The following is a 14,165-nucleotide window of genomic DNA, read 5'->3' on the forward strand; positions in this document are numbered from 1 at the left end:
TTTGTCCCTAAAGTGGTACAACTGCTTTTCACTAGGGTGGAACCCTGTAAGATCCCCTTTTGTGCTTTTAGTTACAGGTACATAACCGTACCCCAGTTCATACCTCAGATATTACCTTTCTCCACAGACACAACATCATGCTTTATCACTTATTCTATATTACCATCAGAGCGTCAAAGCCATTTTTTCCATGTAAGTACCTTTACCATACACCACTTAAACTGGTACAACAGTTCCACTCATGGATGGCCCCAAAAAAACTTGCCGAAAGCCACGCCCCCACCAAGCCACACCTGCAATATAATACCTTACCTTTTTTAGTGAATTGTGGAGTGCACACACAAGACTGTATTTGTTAGTGTTAGAGACATGGTTGTTGAATTCATTAGTTTCCAGTACTGTGGCCTTCATCAAGTGAGTTCCTAGGCATATATTATCATTTTAATTAAAGTATTTATGACAATAAATTATACACAGAATGTAGCCAATTTAGGAACACCTGCTCTTTCCACAACATAGACTGTCGAGGTGAATGCTATGATCCCTTATTGATGTCACTTGTTAAATCAACTTCAATCAGTGTAAATGAAGGGGAGGAGACCGGTTAAATACATATTTTTAAGCCTTGAGAGACAATTGAGACATGGATTGTGTATGTGTGCCATTCAGAGGGTGAATGGGCAAGACAAAATATTTAAGTGCCTTTGAATGGGGTATGGTAGTAGCAGGTGCACCGATTTGATTGGTACAACGCTGCTGGGTTTTTCACACTCAACAGTTTCCCTTGTGTGTCAAGAATGGTCCACCACCCAACTTGACACAACTGTGGGAAGCATTGGAGTCAACATGGGCCAGCATCCCTGTGGAACGCTTTCGACACCTTGTAGAGTCCATGCCATGACAACTTGAGGCTGTTCTGAGGGAAAAAAGAGAGTGCAACTCAATAGTAGGAAGGTGCTCCTAATGTTTTGTACACGGTGTCTATCATAAGGCCTTATTTTGAGGACTAGTTTTACCCTAATACAGTGGCCTGTAACACATGGTTTACAGGCCACATCAGGCCCTCAAGTAGGCTTGCAAAAGTCCAGAAGTTTCCCAAAAATTCCAGATTTTAAAGGATTCCTTATTTATTTCCTCCTGCTTCCAGGAATCTTCAAACTGGGATTTCTGGAAAACCTGGAAAAGTTATTAAACTTTTACAACCCTACCTGCAAGTCATATTATGCTGGTTTGCAAAGTGATTTGTAATTCCTATTGCAATCCAGCTAGCAATAGGATATCCAACAGATATTCACCTGCAATCATTGTGACTGGCAGGGTTAGGAACATTGGGCCTCATTCACCAACCATTCTTACGAAGTAATGTGTTCTTAAACCCCACTTACGCACTTTTTACGAAGATTTTGACATTCACTAATGTTTTCTCATCTTGGATTTGTTCTTAGCTAAAAACAAAATCCACGCACACTCGAGCATTCTTATGCGCATTTGAGTGATGACAGTTTGCTCCAAATAATTGGTTAGTGCATTTCAGTTAATTCTACAGTCGTTTACAATGATAGTATTTTACTGTAATGTATTTCTGATCATTTGTTGAAAAGAAAATCATAGTATGCAAAGAAACACTAACACTGCAATTTACATCAGCAATTAAGCTGATTAAATCCTGCATTATGTGGTGATTGATCGCGCTATTTATAGGGCCAAAATTGGCCTGTTTCTGCACATCAGGCGTGCTATCAAAATGGCACATCTATTGCTGCTTGACGACATTGCCGAGCGTGCTCTGAGAAGGGAACGCATCTTTGAGGATCACGTTTATTTATTTGCAGAGACGGACGAGTACTTGATCGGACGGTTTATGCTTCCAAGACACGTTTTAATGGAGCTGTGTGATACTTTGGAGCCAGTGCTGCGAAGCCATACCCAACGGTCCAATCCCGTACCACCTCATATGCAGGTACTTTCCACCTTGGGATTCTTTGCCACTGGGACATTTCAGCGGGAGTTAGCAGACCCGGTGGGCATATCACAGCCATCCATCAGCCGCGCTCTCCCACGAGTTGTGGATGGAATAAATCAATTGGCCACACAATATATTTTCTTCCCCTACACAGCGCAACAACAGCTGCCGGTCAAGAGAGGGTTCTACTCTATTGCGGGTCTGCACAACGTAATCGGGGCATTAGACTGCACTCACGTGCGCATTAAGGCACCCTCACCAGACCCATTCCCATACCTCAACCGCAAGCAATATCACTCAATCAATGTACAAGTCATCTGCGACTCCGACAACCATCTCTTGAACGTGGTCTCCCGCTTCCCAGGAGGTGCACATTACTCTTATATTTTGCAGAACAGTTCTGTGGGAATGCGCCTGGAACAAGGAGCTGCTGGAGACGCATGGCTCATTGGTAAGCATCGTTGGTTTCAAAAAGTGGGTTTCTTCATTAATTACTTGTTTCATTAGGAGATCGGGGGTATGCCCTTGCGCCCTGGCTAATGACGCCACTAACAAACCCTCAGACGCACCAAGAGGCCTCTTATAACCAGAGGCACGCACGCACCCGCTCCACCATTGAGCGAACCATTGGTATTCTGAAGGGACGCTGGATGTGTTTGGACACAGCAGGCCGTAAGCTGCTTTACAAGCCAGAGAAGGTGAGTAGGACTACTTGTTTTATTCAGGTTTGAAAAATGGAGAACATGTTGTAGAATAATCTAATTCCAACAATTCATTTTATTTAGTTTTTCTAGCTTTTTATCATCTTTACACCGTTTTTAGGTTTGCAGAATAATCATGGCCTGTTGTGTGTTACACAACATCGCTATGAAGCGTAGTGTTCCACTTCCACTTCAGCCACCACACCAGGATGTGCGTCCTGACCCATTGCTGGGACCAGACAACCGACTTGGCGTGGAAGTCAGACAACAAATTATTTATCGTTTTTGATTTGTTTTGTCCTTTAAACACCACGAATTAAACACATGAAATGACACAGGTTTCAGTGCGCGTTCTTTATATTTTTTAATGTGTGTTTATGTCTTTGAGTGTTTCTGATATTGTGGCCAGAGTAGAAGCGATTTTACAGAGACTTTGCGCAATCTGCTCCTGGTCATCCAAGACCGCATCGGAGATGACACGTGCAGTTGGACGGGACCTGGGGGCACGTACAGAGGCAGGCCTACTGCAGGAGGGCCGAATGGTGTCAGGTTCCTCTTCAGAAGGGTTGCCTGGATTGGAGATCTGTAAATAACAAAAACGATACTGAAAGTAAAACAGTCACAGTGCACTGATTCTTTTTTTTTTTTGATGTTTCAGTTTGTTCAATATAGGCCTACTGCAAAAGCAATAGGATTTCAAACTGAATAAACTAGGAATTCAGGTGAGGACTCATTCACAGTCACATAGGCCCACGTTTGGTTTGACAAACTGGTGTAAAATTCCTTTCCAATGGTTTCACCGTTGCTTTCAGTTAAATTATGGCATGAAATTGTATAAATTCAGAAAGACTTGCTTACCGTCTGATTCATTGGTGGGAGATGGCCTTGGAGGATATGAAGCTGTTGATATAGGGCCCTGGTCAGTGTCCAGTTGCTCCGCTGATGGCACACCTGAGAGCGCCGTCTCACCAATCATGGCCCCGATGCGCTGGTCAATCTCAGATAACTCAGGGCCTGCATGCCCCCCTCCAGTGGTCAGCATATGTCTCTTATGTTTGGCAATGGATTTTTTGGTCTCTAATTTTAAGTCAAACCATTTCTTTTTTACATCTTCAATTGAGCGACGTTGTCCAGAAACCGAGTTCAAGGAATCCGTGATCTCCTTCCATGCCTCCGTTTTGTTGGTGGCTTTAAAACCACTGGAAACACTACTAAATATTATGCCTCATTAGGCATTTACCTGTTTCAGTATAATTTCTATTTCAGAATTACTGAAGTTCCTTTTTCGTTTGGTGATCTGTGGACCACCACCGTCTGTGCGTCTTTTGGACATTCTCCAACTTTTCTTGCACACGGCCCTGAAGTGTCATGTCCTTATATGGGAATTTGCGGGGCGTTTTCTTATGCTAATTAGGAACAACTGGCACACGCTTTCAATTACGAAGACGTGGGATTCATCAAACCTAAGAACACAGGCGCGAACAATTCTGTTGTTTAAGAACATGTCATGAATCCGACGTAGACTTTTCTTAGGGAGTTTATTAAGAACAAAGTTTAGAAAATTCTAAGGTAGATATTGGTGAATGATGCCCAATGTGAAGAGATTACCTAATCCATTTAAACTGAAACTACCAGTTCAGTTACGGGTGCAAAAAATCGAACTAACTGATTGGATTAGCTGCATGTTATTTATCTTTGAGTAGCATAAGATTAATCAATCAATCAATCAATCAATCAATGTACATGCAAAAACACATTTGAAAAACAATTCTAAAAAAATCTACCTGCGGTAGAGCATGCTGGGAAATATGATGATGATAATAATTATGGTAGAAATGTGCCTTTTTAGGGTACCACTCTAGTGGTGGGTATTGAGGGTATACAAAATAGGTGTGTAAACTGGGAAACAGAAATGTACCTTCACATTGTACCCCTTTTTTGAGAGTGAGAGTGTGGTGATTGTACCTTTCTATATTCCAAATATGGGGTACAAAGATATACCATTATACTCTTTATCCGCACAAGTACCCTAAAAATTATTAAACAGTACCATGTGAGATCCTTAAGTGTACGTCTGAAGGTACATTATATCTATTTTGATCTTTTTGTGCTATTTTTGTGTATATTTCTAAGAGTGTAGGAACTTGTTTCATGTCATATCCTCAGTTGGAAAAAGCTAATGTCTTATTGGGTGTAACGTAACTATAAATCAGTACTACTCAGTGCACCATACGAGTATAATACTCAGTATTATCTACATTCAACAGGTAACTACACAACTTTCCAACACTGAAAGAAAGGTTCACACACACATCCATCACTGATGCCGAGCTCCTTGCCATCCAGGACCTCTATACCAGGTGGTGTCAGAGGAAGGCCCTAAACATTGTTAAAGACAACCACCCAAATCATAGACTGTTCTCTCTGCTACCACACGACAAGCGTCTGGAGTCTGGAACCAACAGGACCCCCAAGCAATAAGACTGCTAAATAGTTAACCAAATAGCTACCCAGACTATCCTTTATGGAGTGATTTCAGTGCCAACAGACATTGTATTTAAATTCCATAATTTCTTGTTTGTATTTTACGAAGCATGTGACAAATAAAATGTGATTTGAAACAGGTCCTGCTATAGTGGTCCTGCCATTGGAGACAAGCTAGTGGCAGCAAAACGTGGTTCAGAATGGAGCTCCGCCACTCCAGTCAGATGACAGGTGGGAAGGGAAGAGAAGACAACATGACCCAACTTCAGATCCAGAGCATCCCGAGCAGGCTTGTAGCTCTTATTTAGGTCCCGTTCTGTGCTCCAAAGGCGAAGAAAGGAGTCTCTGTCAGTCGACTGCAATGAATACCTTTAGTTGGCCACAGTCCAGTGTGTAAAGTACTCTCTGAGCTGCGGCGGCTGCTGTGTGTCGTGCGTGTGTGTTCTCATTTACATTTATGTATTCAATCTTTTGTAAATACAGCGGTGGGGTTTCGGATTAGATTGAAATATTCATATTGCGTTTTCTATAGAATATGCTGATGTAGGCCTTAGTGACTCCCAGCGATATTCGATCCCTCTGCCTTATGCAGAAATGGAAATGTCATCCGAATAGTCACAAACAGTTCAGTCCATCTTCAATTACTGTAGCCTCCACACATTCCTCATACAAAACAATATACACACTGTCTTTGTCCCAAATGGCATTCTATTCCCTACATAGTGCAAAGGGCCCCAAAGGGCCCTCGTCAAAAGTAGTGCACTATGTAGGGCATAGGGTGCCGGTTGGGACGCAACCTATGCATAATGTATGTACTGTACACAGACCCTATTAAACCTATTTGATATATTTCCATTCCTCCGTTCTCTGTGTCTATGGTTTATCTGAGGTCGTTTTATTTGTTAGTCCAGTGCCCATTTGCTTCCTCCTTTCCTTCCTAATTTCCTTGCACCTATCCTTCCTCCTTTTACTTTCTTTTATTTTTATTTTTATTTTATTTTATATATACAGTGGGGAGAACAAGTATTTGATACACTGCCGATTTTGCAGGTTTTCCTACTTACAAAGCATGTAGAGGTCTGTAATTTTTATCATAGGTACACTTCAAATGTGAGAGACGGAATCTAAAACAAAAGTCCAGAAAATCACATTGTATGATTTTTAAGTAATTAATTTGCATTTAATTGCATGACATAAGTATTTGATCACCTACCAACCAGTAAGAATTCCAGATCTCACAGACCTGTTAGTTTTTCTTTAAGAAGCCCTCCTGTTCTCCACTCATTACCTGTATTAACTGCACCTGTTTGAACTCGTTACCTGTATAAAAGACACCTGCCCACACACTCAATCAAACAGACTCCAACCTCTCCACAATGGCCAACACCAGAGAGCTGTGTAAGGACATCAGGGATAAAATTGTAGACCTGCACAAGGCTGGGATGGCCTACAGGACAATAGGCAAGCAGCTTGGTGAGAAGGCAACAACTGTTGGCGCAATTATTAGAAAATGGAAGAAGTTCAAGATGACGGTCAATCACCCTTGGTCTGGGGCTCCATGCAAGATCTCACCTCGTGGGGCATCAATGATCATGAGGAAGGTGAGGGATCAGCCCAGAACTACACGGCAGGAACTGGTCAATGACCTGAAGAGAGCTGGGACCACCGTCTCAAAGAAAACCATTAGTAACACACTACGCCGTCATGGATTAAAATCCTGCAGCGCACGCAAGGTCCCCCTGCTCAAGCCAACGCATGTCCAGGCCCGTCTGAAGTTTGCCAATGACCATCTGGATGATCCAGAGGAGGAATGGGAGAAGGTCATGTGGTCTGATGAGACAAAAATAGAGCTTTTTGGTCTAAACTCCACTCGCCGTGTTTGGAGGAAGAAGAAGGATGAGTACAACCCCAAGAACACCATCCAAACCGTGAAGCATGGAGGTGGAAACATAATTCTTTGGGGATACTTTTCTGCAAAGGGGACAGGACGACTGCACCGTATTGAGGGGAGGATGGATGTGGCTATGTATCGCAAGATCTTGGCCAACAACCTCCTTCCCTCAGTAAGAGCATTGAAGATGGGTCGTGGCTGGGTCTTCCAGCATGACAACGACCCGAAACACACAGCCAGGGCAACTAAGGAGTGGCTCCGTAAGAAGCATCTCAAGGTCCTGGAGTGGCCTAGCCAGTCTCCAGACCTGAACCCAATAGAAAATCTTTGGAGGGAGCTGAAAGTCCGTATTGCCCAGCGACAGCCCCGAAACCTGAAGGATCTGGAGAAGGTCTGTATGGAGGAGTGGGCCAAAATCCCTGCTGCAGTGTGTGCAAACCTGGTCAAGACCTACAGGAAACGTATGATCTCTGTAATTGCAAACAAAGGTTTCTGTACCAAATATTAAGTTCTGCTTTTCTGATGTATCAAATACTTATGTCATGCAATAAAATGCAAATAAATTACTTAAAAATCATAATGTGATTTTCTGGATTTTTGTTTTAGATTCCGTCTCTCCCAGATGAAGTGTACCTATGATAAAAATTACAGACCTCTACATGCTTTGTAAGTAGGAAAACCTGCAAAATCGGCAGTGTATCAAATACTTGTTCTCGTCACTGTATGTATATATATATATATATATATATATATATATATATATATATATATATATATTTTTTTTTAGGGGGTAGATCAGCTTTAAAATTACAGATAGATTGTAACTTCCATCAATTTAATTGTCTGCATCACTTCCAATCCCCCATATGTTTTTTTTAAATATATACATATATACATACATACATACATACATACATACATACATATACAGTGAGGGGAAAAAGTATTTGATCCCCTGCTGATTTTGTACGTTTGCCCACTGACAAAGACATGATCAATCAAACATTTTAATGGTAGGTTTATTTGAACAGTGAGAGACAGAATTAACAACAACAAAAATCCAGAAAAACGCATGTCAACATTTTAATAAATTGATTTGCATTTTAATGAGGGAAATAAGTATTTGACCCCTCTGCAAAACATGACTTAGTACTTGGTGGCAAAACCCTTGTTGGCAATCACAGAGATCAGACGTTTCTTGTAGTTGGCCACCAGGTTTGCACACATCTCAGGAGGGATTTTGTTCCACTCCTCTTTGCAGATCTTCTCCAAGTCATTAAGGTTTCGAGGCTGACGTTTGGCAACTCGAACCTTCAGCTCCCTCCACAGACTTTCTATGGGATTAAGGTCTAGAGACTGGCTAGGCCACTCCAGGACCTTAATATGCTTCTTCTTGAGCCATTCCTTTGTTGCCTTGGCCGTGTGTTTTGGGTCATTGTCATGCTGGAATACCCATCCACGACCCATTTTCAATGCCCTGGCTGAGGGAAGGAGGTTCTCACCCAAGATTTGACGGTACATAGCCCCGTCCATCGTCCCTTTGATGCGGTGAAGTTGTCCTGTCCCCTTAGCAGAAAAACACCCCCAAAGCATAATGTTTCCACCTCCATGTTTGACGGTGGGGATGTTGTTCTTGGGGTCATAGGCAGCATTCCTCCTCCTCCAAACACGGCGAGTTGAGTTGATGCCAAAGAGCTCGATTTTGGTCTCATCTGACCACAACACTTTCACCCAGTTCTCCTCTGAATCATTCAGATGTTCATTGGCAAACTTCAGACGGCCCTGTATATGTGCTTTCTTGAGCAGGGGGACCTTGCGGGCGCTGCAGGATTTCAGTCTTTCACGGTGTAGTGTGTTACCAATTGTTTTCTTGGTGACTATGGTCCCAGCTGCTTTGAGATCATTGACAAGATCCTCCCGTGTAGTTCTGGGCTGATTCCTCACCATTCTCATGATCATTGCAACTCCACGAGGTGAGATCGTGCATGGAGCCCCAGGCCGAGGGAGATTGACAGTTATTTTGTGTTTCTTCCATTTGCAAATAATCACACCAACTGTTGTCACCTTCTCACCAAGGTGCTTGGCGATGGTCTTGTAGCCCATTCCAGCCTTGTGTAGGTCTACAATCTTGTCCCTGACATCCTTGGAGAGCTCTTTGGTCTTGGCCATGGTGGAGAGTTTGGAATCTGATTGATTGATTGCTTCTGTGGACAGGTGTCTTTTATACAGGTAACAAGCTGAGATTAGGAACACTCACTTTAAGAGGGAGTGCTTTATAACATTTTTGACAAGCGTTTTTCTGGATTGTTTTGTTGTTATTCTGTCTCTCACTGTTCAAATAAACCTACCATTAAAATTAGAGACTGATCATTTCTTTGTCAGTGGGCAAACGTACAAAATCAGCAGGGGATCAAATACCTTTTTCCCTCACTGTACATAAACATATAGTGGGGAAAAAAAGTATTTAGTCAGCAACCAATTGTGCAAGTTCTCCCACTTAAAAAGATGAGAGAGGCCTGTAATTTTCATCATAGGTACACGTCAACTATGACAAAGAAATTGAGATTTTTTTTCTCCAGAAAATCACATTGTAGGATTTTTAATGAATTTATTTGCAAATTATGGTGGAAAATAAGTATTTGGTCACCTACAAACAAGCAAGATTTCTGGCTCTCACAGACCTGTAACTTCTTCTTTAAGAGGCTCCTCTGTCCTCCACTCGTTACCTGTATTAATGGCACCTGTTTGAACTTGTTATCAGTATAAAAGACACCTGTCCACAACCTCAAACAGTCACACTCCAAACTCCACTATGGCCAAGACCAAAGAGCTGTCAAAGGACACCAGAAACAAAATTGTAGACCTGCACCAGGCTGGGAAGACTGAATCTGCAATAGGTAAGCAGCTTGGTTTGAAGAAATCAACTGTGGGAGCAATTATTAGGAAATGGAAGACATACAAGACCACTGATAATCTCCCTCGATCTGGGGCTCCACGCAAGATCTCACCCTGTGGGGTCAAAATTATCACAAGAAAGGTGAGCAAAAATCCCAGAACCACACGGGGGGACCTAGTGAATGACCTGCAGAGAGCTGGGACCAAAGTAACAAAGCCTACCATCAGTAACACACTACGCCGCCAGGGACTCAAATCCTGCAGTACCAGACGTGTCCCCCTGCTTAAGCCAGTACATGTCCAGGCCCGTCTGAAGTTTGCTAGAGTGCATTTGGATGATCCAGAAGAGGATTGGGAGAATGTCATATGGGCAGATGAAACCAAAATAGAACTTTTAGGTAAAAACTCAACTCGCCGTGTTTGGAGGACAATGAATGCTGAGTTGCATCCAAAGAACACCATACCTACTGTGAAGCATGGGGGTGGAAACATCATGCTTTGGGGCTGTTTTTCTGCAAAGGGACCAGGACGACTGATCCGTGTAAAGGAAAGAATGATTGGGGCCATGTATCATGAGATTTTGAGTGAAAACCTCCTTCCATCAGCAAGGTCATTGAAGATAAAACGTGGCTGGGTCTTTCAGCATGACAATGATCCCAAACACACCACCCGGACAACGAAGGAGTGGCTTCGTAAGAAGCATTTCAAGGTCCTGGAGTGGCCTAGCCAGTCTCCAGATCTCAACCCCATAGAAAATCTTTGGAGGGAGTTGAAAGTCCATGTTGCCCAGCGACAGCCCCAAAACATCACTGCTCTAGAGGAGATCTGCATGGAGGAATGGGCCAAAATACCAGCAACAGTGTGTGAAAACCTTGTGAAGACTTACAGAAAACGTTTGACCTGTGTCATTGCCAACAAAGGGTATATAACAAAGTATTGAGAAACTTTTGTTATTGACCAAATACTTATTTTCCACCATAATTTGCAAATAAATTCATTAAAAATCCTACAATGTGATTTTCTGGATTTGTTTTCTTCTCATTTTGTCTGTCATAGTTGACGTGTACATATGATGAAAATTACAGGCGTCTCTCATCTTTTTAAGTGGGATAACTTGCACAATTGGTGGCTGACTAAATACTTTTTCCCCCCACTGTATTATGGACACAGTATGCTTTACATTAGTTATCTTGTTGTTATTAGTTGTTGTTAGTTGTTATTAGTCCCATCCTTCAACTTCATTCAACACCACCCATCTATCTCTTAACACCATCCATATAGGATTTCTATTTGCCATATATATTTCAACTGTACTGTGATGTTTTACAAAAGTTCTGAACCTTTCTATTCTCATTGTTTTTACAGATTGTAAATTGAAAAACATGTTTTTGGTGAAAAGTATTATTATATTATTGATCGATTCACTATGACTTTTCAGATCACCCAGTAGTGCTATCTGAAGGGTTAGCTCCAGGTAAATATTGCAATCCTTTAGCCATTCCTGGACCTGTGTCCAAAAACATGCTACAAATGGACAGTACCAAAACAAATGATCTAATGATTCTGTCTCTTCGCAAGCAAAATCTGCAGAGCTGGGAAGATTGTATCCCCCATATAAATAACATTCTATTGGTAGCAAGAATTTTATATAATAATTTAAATTAAAACATTCTAAGTTTTGATCCCGGCGTCGTTTTGCGTATCAGTTCATAAACACTATGCCATGGAATCGGTACGTCAAAGATCTCTTCCCAACTATTTGCAATCTATATGGGATGGCTGTCAATCCTTTGGTCCTTAAATGAAACTGGTATACTTTTTTATTTATCACAATTTTCTTTAACCAATTATGTTCTTTAATGCAAGGCTGACAGACAAGTTCCTTACTTTCTCCCCCTTCCACTTTCTTCTTCCATTTTTGCGGTAAGGCTGCAATTATTTGGTTGTAATTTTGGGTAGAGCAGACATTTCCATATGTTTTTGTTAGCTGCATGTGCGACATAACTCCACCAGTCCTACCTATGATATAATTTATGAAGATTATACCTTTTTTAAACATTTTGTCAAAAAATAATGTTTTTTTCTCAATTAGTATATTTGAGTTTAACCACAATATTTGTTGTATTATTTGTTCTGTCGTTTCTGGAGGATTAAATTGAAATTGCAACCAACTTTGTATGGCTTGTTTTAAAAATAGTGATATTTGGGAGATTATTTCCTTTTCAAATAACTGAAAGTGGGAGGTTGTAATCTGAATAAAGGGAAAAATGCCATTCTTGAACATTGGGTGAGACAATCTTACTAATTTGCTAGAGAACCAGTTTGGATTTAAGTATTACTTTTGTATGACTGAAGCTTTTAGTGATAGGTCTAATGCTTTAATATTTAATAATTTCTGTCCTCCGAATTCATATTCATTATATAAATAGGCCCATTTAATTTTGTCTGGCTTGCCGTTCCAAACAATTAGAATATTTTTTTCTCATTTAATTTTAAAAACTGTTCGCTAGACGTAGGCAAGACCATAAGCAAATAGGTAAACTGAGATAATACTAAAGAGTTAATCAGGGTGATTTTTCCACAAATTGACAAGTATTTACCTTTCCATGGTAGCAATATCTTATCTATTTTTGCTAACTTTCTATTAAAGTTTATTGGAGTGAGATCATTTATTTCATGTGGGATATGTATTCCGAGTATATCCACATCACCATCAGACCATGTTATTGGTAAACTACATGGTAATGTAAAAATTGTATTTTTTAGTGATCCAATACATAATATAGTACATTTATCATAATATGGTTGTAATCTAGAGAGGTTAGAAAATGTATCTAGATCCTCAATGAGGCTGTGGAGGGATTCAAGTTGTGGATTTAAAAGAAAACATGAATCATCAGCGTACAATGACACCTTTGTTTTTAAGTCCAGTGCCCCTTTCCTTCCTCCTCTACGCCCTCTTTTCCTTCCTCCTTTCCTTCCTCTTTTCCTTCCTCCTTTCCTTCCTCTTTTCCTTCCTCCTTTCCTTCCTCTTTTCCTTCTTCCTTTCCTTCCTCTTTTCCTTCCTCTTTTACTTCCTCCTTTCCTTCCTCCTTTCCTTCCTCCTTTTGGTTTCTTTTATTTACCACAGTGGCCTTTGGTTGTGTGTTATAAATCTCTGTAATGAATTCCCTCTGCTGGCTAAGCCTCAGCGCTCTGTGTTGCTCTGGGTGCTTGGACCCTTGTTATTGTCTCGTTATCCTCACCTCCCAGTCTATTGGACTTGCTGACACAGTGCAGGTTCAGCATTTTGCTGAATATTCGGAGCTGTGCGAGTGTGTGTGAGTGTGTGTGTGTGTGTGTGTGTGTGTGTGTGTGTGTGTGTGTGTGTGTGTGTGTGTGTGTGTGTGTACTGCGTCCTGTTTCTGCGTGTAAAAGATGCTATTAACCCTTTACACTCGTGAGATTGAAAATGTTGAAATGTTTCTTACAGAAGAAATATGAAATGCATAACCATGGTAGCAATTGAAAGAGAACAGTTTGGAGATTATGGGGAAATTATTAGACCAAAGGAGCGGACACAACAGTTCACCTGACACAAAACTTTATCCAAACATTAAACTGTTGATTTTATGTGCATTTTACATTTACTGTACTTTTCGCTGCATTTGTTATTAATGAAATCTGAAAATACTCTGGCTACATTCAGTAACTAGATAAGAATATTCCTGGAAAGTGTGGGGCAGGTGCAACATAAGACAAAAACATTACAAGGGTTTGAGTGAGAAGACTAACTGGTGTCTCCAAGTGGCCACACACCTCTCCAATGTGTGCACAGTTCTTCAGTAATTTTTTTCTTCAACTATAAGGTGCGTTTTTGAGCTCTCCTAGCTGGGCCGTTGAGGAACTATAGCAAGCACACTTGTAGTTGTTTTGTTTGGACACAACCCTGCATCCCCGCATTCACACAATTACTGTTGTTGCTTACGCAATACAAAACAGTCCATTATACATCACAATTTGGGTCAGGTGGGCATCATTTGAATGCTTGTTCTACTGCCAACATGACTAGCTAAATTATAAAATACAATATTACAGTGTTAGGCTTTCACAATGCAATTCAGGGAAACAGATCATAATTTTGGTGCGCATAAAAAGAAGTCTTCACAATAGACAAAAATAGGCTAATTCTGTTCAGAACAACCCAGCCATGTCATATTGTAACTGTAACTGTACATCAATCATAGTGATC

Source organism: Coregonus lavaretus, assembly GCF_964263955.1.
Source record: "Coregonus lavaretus genome assembly, chromosome: 34".
NCBI lineage: Eukaryota > Metazoa > Chordata > Actinopteri > Salmoniformes > Salmonidae > Coregonus > Coregonus lavaretus.